Below are 11,587 nucleotides of genomic sequence, written 5' to 3'. Positions count from 1 at the left end.
TTGACTTTGTTGAAGTTGAGCAAAACCGTCTTTCCGGTTTCCCCAGCTGTTACAGCTCCTCCTCCCGTCCAGCAGGGGGCAGTGCCGTGATGAGCAGGCGCAAACAGCCCGCGATGTTCAGTAATCCAAGATGTCTGCGCCCTGAAGGATGCTGCTGACGGCGTGAAGGTACAGGACAAGGGACAGGTAAGATGACAGTGTGGCTTTTCCCGTTTCGTTTGGGTTCAACACGGCGCCGTTTGACCTGCTAATGAGGTTTAAAGCAGAGACGATGTTTGATATGTGTCTGTAGCTTCGGCTGTCCGGTCAGTCTGTGGTCACAAAGTGCTGCTGCTGCTCTGCGTCACGCTCATTTCTGGCTTTTCGGGGTTACAGTTGCCCGTCATCGCGTTGTTTGATTTATTAAAATGATAAGATGGAGTCTAAAACCAATACTTTAAAGCTCCCGCTAATATTAAAGCATCTGCTTGTTTAACAGCTGTGGACAGATCACCGGTCAAAAACTAGATCCTGTAAATCAATGGGAGCCACTTATATCCCGGTGTCTGTATCGGCTGTCTTTTATTAAGTAGCAACACTACAAGATATCTAAAGATGTTAGCATATCCAAATGAAGGACCTTGGAAATATGAAGTTTCTTACTTTGAACTTTGCGTAGAAAGTTTGGCTATTTTTTTCTTCTTCCTAGATTTCATTTTGTGTGTTTTAAGTGTTTTGGGTAGATGATGATTTTCTGGTGGCACAAACAGATTTTATCAATGGGATGACACGTGGAAACCAGGGAGAGACATGGGGGGGGGGGGGGGGGGGGCAGTTTTGATACATTGTTTGCAAAACAGTTGGCAATTTGTGAAAATTGGCAACGAAAAAGAGTCGGAAGATGGAATTTCCAAAGGATCACCAGTTTGTAGGAATACAGTAGAATTTTGAATGTTATTTAATACAATCATACATATATATTTAGTATTGTCTAATTACACTTTCCAAAAAATGAATGTGTTCTCACAAACTAGATTTAATCCATTAAAAGCTTATAGAAGTGGGTGCTGGTTTGTGGAATCCACCATGTTGACCTGATATCTTGAATACAGTGGCTGCAGTGGACATCGCCATTCTGCCTAATCACGTTTTTTACTTATGTGACCAGCCACATACATAGCATGCCCAAGGCGGAGCAGAAGAGCATTCATATGCATTTATGTGCCATAGAGACCAATTCCCTTCATGGTAGCATGAGTAGCATTGATGGTCCCTTCAATGCTACTCAAGATCTGCACCTTGATATTTACAATATGAAGGATCATAGGCATGTTTTATCATCTCTGAAGGGGTCCCCTTCTCCAAAAAAGGGAAAATGCTAAGCAAAGAGACACAGCCAGAGGCATCTAGATAAAATGTCATCATCTTCCTCCTCACCTCAAGCCTATTGAGGAACCATGCAACCCCTCTGTCTCCAGCTGTGAGCTGGCTAAACAGAAATAAGAGCTGGTTATAAGCTAACATTATTCCAGCTAATGTTAGGCCTCCCTCTGATAAACAATTTGATTACTTTTTCACATCATATGAGAGTTTATTCACCAAGTGTCCAAGTTTAACAGTGTTAGATCCAGCAGCCAACTAAGAGCTAACAGAGGCAAAAACAGTGGTTCTTACCTGCAGAAAAGTTCAGGAAGTTCCTGAACGACTCACATCAGTGTCGCTCTTATTAGACAGAAGTGAGCCTCACTGACTCATATCGTGCTCCTTTCACAAAGTTTTACAAGCTCATCTAGAGCAAATAGACATGAACACATATTAACAGCTGAGGTAAACAGCAGGCTGGTAGCCTACACTCTGAAATAAATGGCAGATATTGTTGTTTGTCCTAGAGTGACCACCATAGCTACAGTTATGCACTTGAATGGGGAGGGTTAAAAAACAGCATTCATTGGCAACAATCTACCAACATATGTTGGTGAGATTATAAATACCAATTTTAATCTTACTGAAGTAAGAGGAAAAAAGAATAAAAATATACCTAAAGGAAAACATCCTTGTTTAATCGTCCACATTATATTACTCGATCGTAATTATTGATTCATTAATGTGTCACTGTGTTGCAGCTGGAGTTTAATGTAATTCATTTTGACTTCTTCTGCCTGGTGGAGGATTTGTCTGAGGTGCAGAAGCATATTATGGCGAGGTTTGCTTTCGTTGCCATGCCACTGTCTCTCATATCAAACAAGAAGATAGTCCTTCAGGGCGCTTTGGATGAATGTTTCGCAAATCTTTTCCTGCCAATGCCACCTTCAAATGTTCGTGCCCTTCAGCCCCCACAAAATATATCCGTTATTAACAGTAAAGAAGGACCCAAATTACATTTCTCCGAGGCAAAAGTTCACACAATAGCTTTCCCAAACTCAGTTATTTAATTTTCCCTACATAAATGATAAATCATAGATATTTAACTTAGTTTCACTCAGTGTTATTCCCCTAGAGTAGCTTAATGTGTCACCAGGGAAACATCGGTGTAGAGAAACACAGGAAACAAAGTACCCTGGCTGAAATTCATGCCACAGATATAGCTTACAGTGGATGCCCTCTTATTCATAAACATGGGACTGAGATTTGCATGTTACAACCCTTCATCAGGAGGGTCTGTCTTATTAAGTGTTATATTCACCCATAGGGCTGTTCGATATAACGATATATATCGGATGGCTATATAAAAACGTCTATCATTTCATTTTACGCTATGTTTCGTGGTGTCGCAAAATAAACTGTTTACGGCAATATTTTTTCATCGTTTTGATGGTCACTGTAGTGGCTATATTCATTTCTTAAAGTTCTCTCTTTCTCTTATATTTAATATAAGTACACTACTGACTGACAAGCGCCTGTTTTTATGCGTTGTGGTTAGCAACAACGACGGTAACAGCATTGCGTGTCCGCTTGTTTATGTTCCACATAAACCTTTCACAATAAAGCTCAAGATCCTGTTGAGACTTTTCAAAATAAACTGAATCACGTGAAAGAGCAGATTATTTACGGGTGAGAAGTAAAAAAGAGCCGCCAGGTGCTAAAAAATAAACCTTAGACTCAAACGTTAGAACAGGCTTTTCCCCGCAGCACGCCGTGTAATAAATACAAAGAAAACGGCGGCCTTTACAACTTATGTCTAAAAATGTATCGTTTCATGCATCGGTTAAAACACTCGACTCCAGCTACATGACGCGCAGCTGGAAACACTTCCCGCAAGTCGAGCTGCCCGAGATTCACAGAATTTACAGAAAATGTTACATTTTTGTGATTTATATCGTTATCGACGATAGAATTCTTATATCGGGATATGAGATTTTGGTCATATCGCACAGCCCTAGACCTTACTGATGTCATAGCTGTTTGTCACTATGAGGGCTGCTTTGTTATCTGCTCGGGTCTTACTGTTGCTGCTCTCCTCTGGTCTGGCTTTCTGCATGTTTATGGAAAGTTGGGGAACAGAGCCAAACACAAATTACTGCAGATGGAAATAACAACCTCCCTTTTACTATAGAGGTCCTGACACCAGTGACCTCTGGTGAATAAGGGAGAAGGAGAAAGTAGCTGTAATTAACTGTAAATTGCAACTGTGGTTGAAAAGCTAATAAATTATGTGACATTAAAAGCTGTGCTTATGTCCATTTTCACTACCTTCACTCAACTCCTGATATTTCGATGCATCATTCCAGATCATATCTTAACCTAAGAACTTCGATTCAGGTAATGATAAGATTATATTTCCTCTAACACGCCTTGCACTAAAATTTAGTTGCTGCCCAGAATATTCAGGTCATGAAAAGCTTTTAAAGGCTTTTTGATCCATTGTATCAGAGGTTTGAATTGGCTCATCGCACTTCCAAGAGTCGTTCAGCCAGAGAGAGTCTTTCCCCCCCATCATCTGCTGTTTTATATTTTTCTTTTAGTAGTTTTTCATGCAGAACAATATAAGATTAAAAAGAATTTTCTCTGGCTGGGTTTAGTTTTTTTTGTCTTTCCTCACCTGGTTGGAACCTGCTGATTGATATTAGAGTCGTACTGTGCTTCCTTTGTCCCTGAAAACTTAAAGGGATTCTCTTTAAATTGCAAAACAAAGTGAAACTCAGCTATCTGCTGCTTGAGATTAAAGATTGTTTTAAGTAATAAATGACCGATATGTGGTAGGTATCAGCAGTAACTGCAGGTTTCTTGTAGATATTCAGTCTCTGCTAATTCTGGTCTGTGTTTTTGAGGTCACTAAGCATCCACCCGTTTCTGCTGTTATATATTAATGATACTTCCTCAGGACTGTGACTGTGAGGTCCAGCTGCAACGGGAGCTCAGACCCGGAGGGGCAGATGGCTTCAGAGTTCAGACTGTTTACTGTCACATTCTGGCTGCTGTCACACATGGCTTGCAGTTTCTGAAGAATGAATTTTATAATGTCAGAGCTGTGTGTATCCACATGACACCCGGAGATGGCTGAGATGCTTCTCCTGTGTGTAATCATCGAGATGTGTAGCTGTACTACTTCTCCTCCTCCTCCAGTATTACTTTTCCGCGTTGAGGCGTCCACAACACGGGGACGTCTAATGAGGCCACACAAATCACAGATCCTGCCACTTAAACCTACAACATCCTGTTGTGAATTCGAAGATATTAGTTCTAGCTGAACATGCAGTCTAACTCTAGCATGCTTTTTAAGACACCAGTCGGTGGTTTTGATGTGCGTTGTGCTTTGATACCAGGAAAAAATGGCTGTGGTGTAGCCATAAAATATAAAACAAGCTCCCCGACTGCAAAATATATCAGAAAATAATGCGGAGTCTGTGCTGTTTTCACTTTTATTAATATATTTCTCAAGTACCCTCTCTGCTGCTGATTCGTCATTGTTGTTGTTTGTTACTTTTTCTAGATTTATTCCAAGTACAAGCAGTTTGTAACACATTCTGTCTTGCCAGTCGAAGATGATGGGGCGAGGGAAATGTAATTCAGAAGAGCCAGTAAAGAAAACTGCCTCCCTGGGATTTAATCACAGGCAAGCAGAGATAATACATGCAGAGTGTTGGAGGGCCGGGAGTCATCACTATTCAAGTACAAGGTCCCGGTTTAAACCTGAGCCACAGTGATGGGCATGTGCTGTTTTAGTAGTCGAGTTCCCTGATATTAAACACGATCATTAAAACAATGCAGATGAGAGCTGCTGCTCGTTAACTGTCTCCTTTTTACATGGTGGCTTCTTATGAGTTTGGCAGGAGATGTCACTAGCAGGAGATATCTTATTAAATGAGATAGATTTGCTCCATTTAAGCATCATGAGCATCTGTAGGGTAGGATGCTGTTGTTGGACTACATGGCACTGATGTTTCGGTCGATCTAAAGGTGATGGATGGACCAGAGTTTAGGCCTCTGAGCGGACCAGTCAAGTTCTTTCACACCAGACTGGGAAGCCATGTGACTTTCTTGGAGATATTATCTTACTGAAATGATAAGCCACCATATCAATGTAACATCCATGTCAGAAAGTTGGGAAAAGGGCAATGAAACACTGGAAAAGCTGTGTAATGCCTAATAAAATGTATACTTGGTTCCATTTGTTTAACAGCCAAATTAGTTAATTAGTAACATGACTGGCTACAAAAAGATTATTCCACATCCCACAGATATAGAGTATTTAAGAAGTAAAAGATGAGTAAGGTTTCACCACTTTATGAAAGGGTGTATGTGTGCAAAAGATTAACATAAAAACCTGTAAATGTAAAACAGCAAATCAGCTCTTCAAATGTCTCCTACATGACCATTTAAGATTAGCCTGATGACAAAATTCTCAGGGAAAGATACACCTCTTAATAGGATAAATACAAAATATCAGGCCCCCATTGTTATTATTTTAGTGGTAAAAGATATTTCAATAGAAATGGAAATGAGAGAGAACCTCATCAAAAATTTTGGATATAATATTAACAGACTTGCTATTTCTAAAAATGTTCATTTGAATTTGGTACACAGTGATACCCGGGGAACTTCACACTGAAGCTGGATGAAAATGTGTTCTCCATATTCAGGCTTTAATATCTGTGAAAGCATTCACCTGATTTAAATTGTATTTTTTTTTAAATGCCATATGGCTTGCTTATGAGAAGCTGTGAATGAAACAGCAGTCATGGAGAATTGTGATTTCTACAAGCCTCCAAATGTGTTGTCAAAGATCAGACATCTGTAAATTCGGGGGATCCATTATTATATGCTAACTTGTTCATATTCATATTCATAGCAGCAGATATTTACCAAACATGTTTGATGGCCCTAGCTCAATTAAATTTTAAAATGGGTAACTGGCTTGGTCAGCAAGTTTCAGCCTCAAGCGGTGGGCTTCAAGATTGTGGTGTTTGTCATATCTGTATGTCGGCTGTTTTTTAACCCTGGAGGTGTATGCTCGGCTATAACTCTATCACATAAAGAAAAAGACATGGAAATAAGCAGAAATGCTGCCTTTTCCGAGCCTGACAGACGGAATGGTAAAATGGTAAATGGCCTGTATTTATATAGCGCTTTACATATCCAGTCATCCACCCATTCACATTCACACACTGGTGATGGCAGCTACATTGTAGCCACAGCCACCCTGAGGCGCACTGACAGAGGCGAGGCTGCCGGACACTGGTGCCACCGGGCCCTCTGACCACCACCAGTAGGCAACGGGTGAAGTGTCTTACCCAAGGACACAACGACCGAGACTGTCCAAGCCGGGGCTCGAACCGGCAACCTTCCGATTACAAGGCGAACTCCCAACTCTTGAGCCACGATCGCCCAAAGTGAAAGTGGAAAAACAAGAAAATCAAGAAGAGCATCCAGCTTATTATCTGTGATTAGTTCAGATGTGTGGCTATCATTTCTCCACATGGCTGAATTCAAAATAAGCATACACAGTTATGTCCACCTGTTTTAGATGCTGATGCAATTGTTGTTGTAGCTATTAATTATTCATTAATTAGCTATTAATCATCAAGTACACAAACAATTAAAGAAAGTCTTTGCCATTTTGAGGTATTAGAAACATTTTTAATGCACCACCCCTATTTTTGGGGAGTCAAAAAGCAACCCTGCAAATGAAAATAGTTTTCAATAAATATTGACACTTACTATTATTTACTTACTTATTAATGCTTAATACTTTGAGAAGAATGCTTTGCAGATATCGTCTGAAGTCAGAAGCCAAGCTTTTCTCTTTTGTGGTGCTTTACTAGGCCTGTACTGCAGTTCTTGTTGTGGGTGTTTCTGCCTTGACTTTCTCATCAGTAAGTGAAATTCATTTTGGGTCAGGTTAAGATGAGGAAATTCACTCAGCCGTGGCAGAAATTCTGACCTTCAGAAACCCCTTAGTAGCCTTCACAGTCTGTCAGTCTGTACTGTGAGACACCATCCATGCATCGTTGCTGCTGTTGGGCGAGTGTAAGCAGAAAGTGTAACTCTATTCACTTCAGAATTCATCCATCTGTCTCCTGTCACATCATCAATAAAAACTGATGACCTCGTGCTATTGCAAGCTACACAGATCCACGTAATCTCTACATTATGGTGTGATATATCTACCTGCTGGGGAGTTTTTTTTTCACTAAGCTGGATGCTGTGGTTTTACTTTTTTTTATCATTATTTTTTTTTTAAATCATGGAAAGGATTCCACGATCATCCACTGCTGTTGTTTTCAGTGAGTTCATTCACCAATCTGTTGATATTCCTCCCTGCTTGATTTGTGTTGCTATTATTGTTGTTGTTATTATGGCCTGTGTCACTTCCATAAGATCTCATTTATGGTTTTACAGCCACAGCATCCAAATACGACTCAACTCCAGACTGTTCAGCGGTTTTTAATTTATGAATAAATAATATACACAGCTCACACCTAAAAAAACAAACAAAAACAACAACTTATGAGTGAATTGTACAGCTACATTTCAGGTCCAGAAAACAGTGGATTGGCTGTAATTCTGCAGCACTTAATAAAATATTTACATTGAACCCCTTCAATCCAAGCTGGAAGTCTGCACTTTCAGCCTGTATCCATCATATTTGTAATCTTATAATGAGATTTGGTTTTATATAAGGCTATTTTCTGTAAAATTGATTCCCTACTGAAATGGAAGTAAAGAAGTTGTTTATTTCTGAAATGCACAGCCAAGAGCCCAGAGAGATGAGACCTGCAGGTTCGGATTTGGGTTAAACCAGGTTGTGCAAGTTCCCGTTTTCAGTCTTGAGGGATCATTCAGACTCTTCTTGAGTTCTTCTTTTTATTTGACTGGCCTTTAGCACTTGGCATTCAGCAATCAATAGCTCCAGGGCCGGAGTTTGATGGGATGAATACTAATGTAGTGGAACAGCATTGGCATATGACTGTCTCTCTAACTTTATATCTGACGTTACCTCTTAATCCTATTGAGAGCGTCCTGTGTGGCACAGTGAATGATCACAGCCCAGTACATTTGTTCTGTTTGGTCACTGCATTAAGCCCATCGATTACAGTTAATCTGTAGCTTCTAATTCGTAGCACGGTGCCATCCAAACAGATAGTGTATCCAAGAGTTTCTTACTGCCTGCTGTGAAGGACCTTCCCGTGCAGTTTGTTTTGCTGTTAACAGATATTTTGTCGCTTTTTTTCATTCAAGGACACCAGTCGTTTATTGCGGCTCTAATGCAATTCAGACTTTTCTGCATAGATGAGCAGAAACACAAAATTGCTATTATAATTGTAATATGCTTGTGCTTTTTTTCTTCTGGTATCCAGGGACTTCAGCTTGTCTCCAGGGCTTTTCCTCCTGTTTATCTTTAATATGCAATAAAATGTTTGACAGCAGAGTTGTGTAGCAGTGGCAGTTGTTATCTTAGAAGTCACATGCACGTGTACCACTGACTCTTTGTGAATTTCCCTTATATGAAATGTAAAGGTGATTGTTGCCACTAGATGGACTGCCAAACTAAGAGTTGAATAAAACAACATGTCAGAGGTGTTTTAAAGTCTGCCTAGAAGATAAGAAAGAACTTGGTCTGTTTTATTTGGAATGTCAAAGAATACTAATCATGGTTTCTGCTTGGAAAAAGATGCTGGCAGGTTTTTATCTTTTTAAAGACGTGGAAACAAACTGTTTTTTTTTCTCTTAAGGCTGACTGATGAGAGCAGAATAAGAATACTTCAGTTTCTGTCAGGGTGTGACAAGATTGTACTCTCAGGGCAGGAAGTATCGAGTAATGGATCACGCATTGTAATCTGCTAAACTACAATCCTCCTAATTAGGGCTGGGAATTATCAGCCGAGCTGCAGATACCATGTTATCAAAATACATGAGACACACAAGCAAATAGCTAGTTAGAAAATAAGGTCGTGACATTGATAAAATTCTCAGCTGATAATGACAATGTTTAAATGCAGGTAAAAGATCTTAATAGATGGTGTTTAGCAAGTATAATGTTTATCATTTTAATTAGTGTTTTACCATGCAAAGAATACCCAAATGAGCTGTGTAGCTGAGGGTGATGTGAATGTCTTTAATTTCCTGGGTTACACAATTCATTGTGTTAGAGAGAATGTACCAATTTTTAGGACAATCTAGTCAGTATTCATCATGACATTTCACTTAAAACCTCAAATGTCAGATACATGCAGGAAGGGCAGGGGGATCACCAACTTTTGTGGCAACAAATCTGATGTAATATTTCATAAAGTACAAAGTTTTGACCTCCTCTCTGTACTACATCAAAAGTCAGGAGATCAAGATTTTTCCTGTGGGCATAATGGATATTTGTATCAAATGTCAAGGCAATCCATCCCATAGTTGTCACGACATTTCTTTCAAAACCACAAATGTCAACCTCAGGAAAAGTCAGAGGATCATCAAAGACTTCATTATCTGGGCACCGTCAACATCTGTACGCAATTTAGCAGCAGGCCTTCAAAGAGGTGCCATGCCACCAGTATGGGTAGAAATTATAGATAAAATATGAGAGCAGTAAGTTCACATACAAGTTTCCCATCAGCCATAATTTGACCTTAGTTGCTGGAAAAAACAAAATAAAACACCGAGGCGTGTCTTTAACTAGGTGTAGATTATTTGGGATGCTCTAGATGAAAGATTACCAGTTTTAAATAACTGTGGTGATGTCTTTGGTTAGGTCTCTTGAACAGTGGTTGAACGTCACACAGGGAGTGTTTCCAAGCAAACTCTGAAACTTTCAATTGTTCTTTTATAAAAGGAAATGAGTTAAATATTATCCTACAATCCACAGTGTTGCACCCTCTGACAATCATTAAAAACAAACCATAAACATAACAGAAAAATGTTAAACAACAGTTTATTTTTCGTTTTATGTGATAACGTGACGATATGTTTTGAACCTTTAACAAGGTAAAAACCTGTTTTTACAGGACTCTTTGTGGTTTGATGAAAATCCAAGTTCATCCCATGAGTCAGTAACTTGTGGAACTACCTTTAGCAGCAATAACTTGACTATTGCTTCAGTAGTATTTCAATCAGGTTGCGATCTGGCCTTTGACTGGGACATAGCAACACCTTGATTCTTACTTAGCCATTCTGTTGTCTATTTGCTGCTGTGTTTGGGATCATCGTCCTGTTGCATGACCCAATTGATGCCAAGCTTTATCTGCCAGCCAGATGGCTTCACATTTGAGTCTAGTACTCTTTCAATGACTTCAAGGTACAGGTACTCTGGCTGCAAAACAACCTATAATCACCATCTCACAGCTGCCTGCATGACAGTGGGTATGTGGTGTTTGTGATAATTTGCTGTAGTTTGAATTTTTCAGATGTGGCGCTGTGCATTATTATCTCCACTTTGGTCTGATCTTTCCAAAGGACATTGTTCCAGAAATCTTGTGGTTTGTTCAGATGCAGCTTTGCTAACTTAAGCCATGCTGCTATGTTCATCTCTGCTATGAGAGAATACCCTTTTCTCCTGACAAGCCTTCTTTTGTCTTTTTCTAATTGTCTTTCATTCATTTTCATATTTAACATGTTAACTGAGGCTTGTAGACCCTTAGACCTCAGATGTAGCTTTTGGGTTTGTTGGATTTTCTCTAAGCATTTCATGGTCTGACCTCGGGTTGAGTTTAGTGGGACACTCCTAGAACGATTGTGGAATTGTACTAATGTATATCTGAATGCTCCAGACCAGCAATCCCCATGATCTGTTAACCAAGTCAATTTGATTACAACCACCTTGCTGCTACCCAGCCTTGTAATTTCTGTGTTTTTTTCCACTGGACCACAGAGTTCGTGAGAACTTTCTTTTGACATGACTGTATGAACACAATGCTGTGATAAAATCAACATGATCTGCAAATAAAGATTCTGAGCTAAAATAAAATTGAGTGAAGTGAATTTGAGGTTCAGTTCGCATTAATTATGTCCTCAGTGGCGACGCTGCTGCATTGCCAGCTTTTAGGATTATTATTAAATCTTTTCACTTCAGTCATTGAAGCCTTAATAAAAGCAAGAGTTACAATGGATCAGTGGGAAAAGGGAGATATCAGTGGACAGGATGAGGAACTAGTCTCACCGCTACAAGCATTTCATTTCACTT

The 11,587-nt window shown here is 39.6% G+C and overlaps 1 protein-coding gene across 1 annotated transcript in view; it reads left to right on the top strand.

Annotated features, from left to right (window-relative positions):
• Nucleotides 1–104: 104 nt before the first annotated feature.
• mrpl11 (mitochondrial ribosomal protein L11) overlaps nucleotides 105–11,587 on the top strand; it is a 60,619-nt gene continuing 49,136 nt past the window's right edge. Inside the window, exon 1 of the mRNA XM_006781265.3 lies at nucleotides 105–186. The gene's annotated coding sequence lies outside the window, so the exon portion shown is untranslated. The remainder of the gene's footprint in view (nucleotides 187–11,587) is intronic.

The sequence above is a fragment of the Neolamprologus brichardi genome, chromosome 2, assembly GCF_056152115.1.
Source record: "Neolamprologus brichardi isolate AB-2024 chromosome 2, ASM5615211v1, whole genome shotgun sequence".
NCBI lineage: Eukaryota > Metazoa > Chordata > Actinopteri > Cichliformes > Cichlidae > Neolamprologus > Neolamprologus brichardi.
This window is presented reverse-complemented; position numbering and strand designations above follow the sequence as displayed.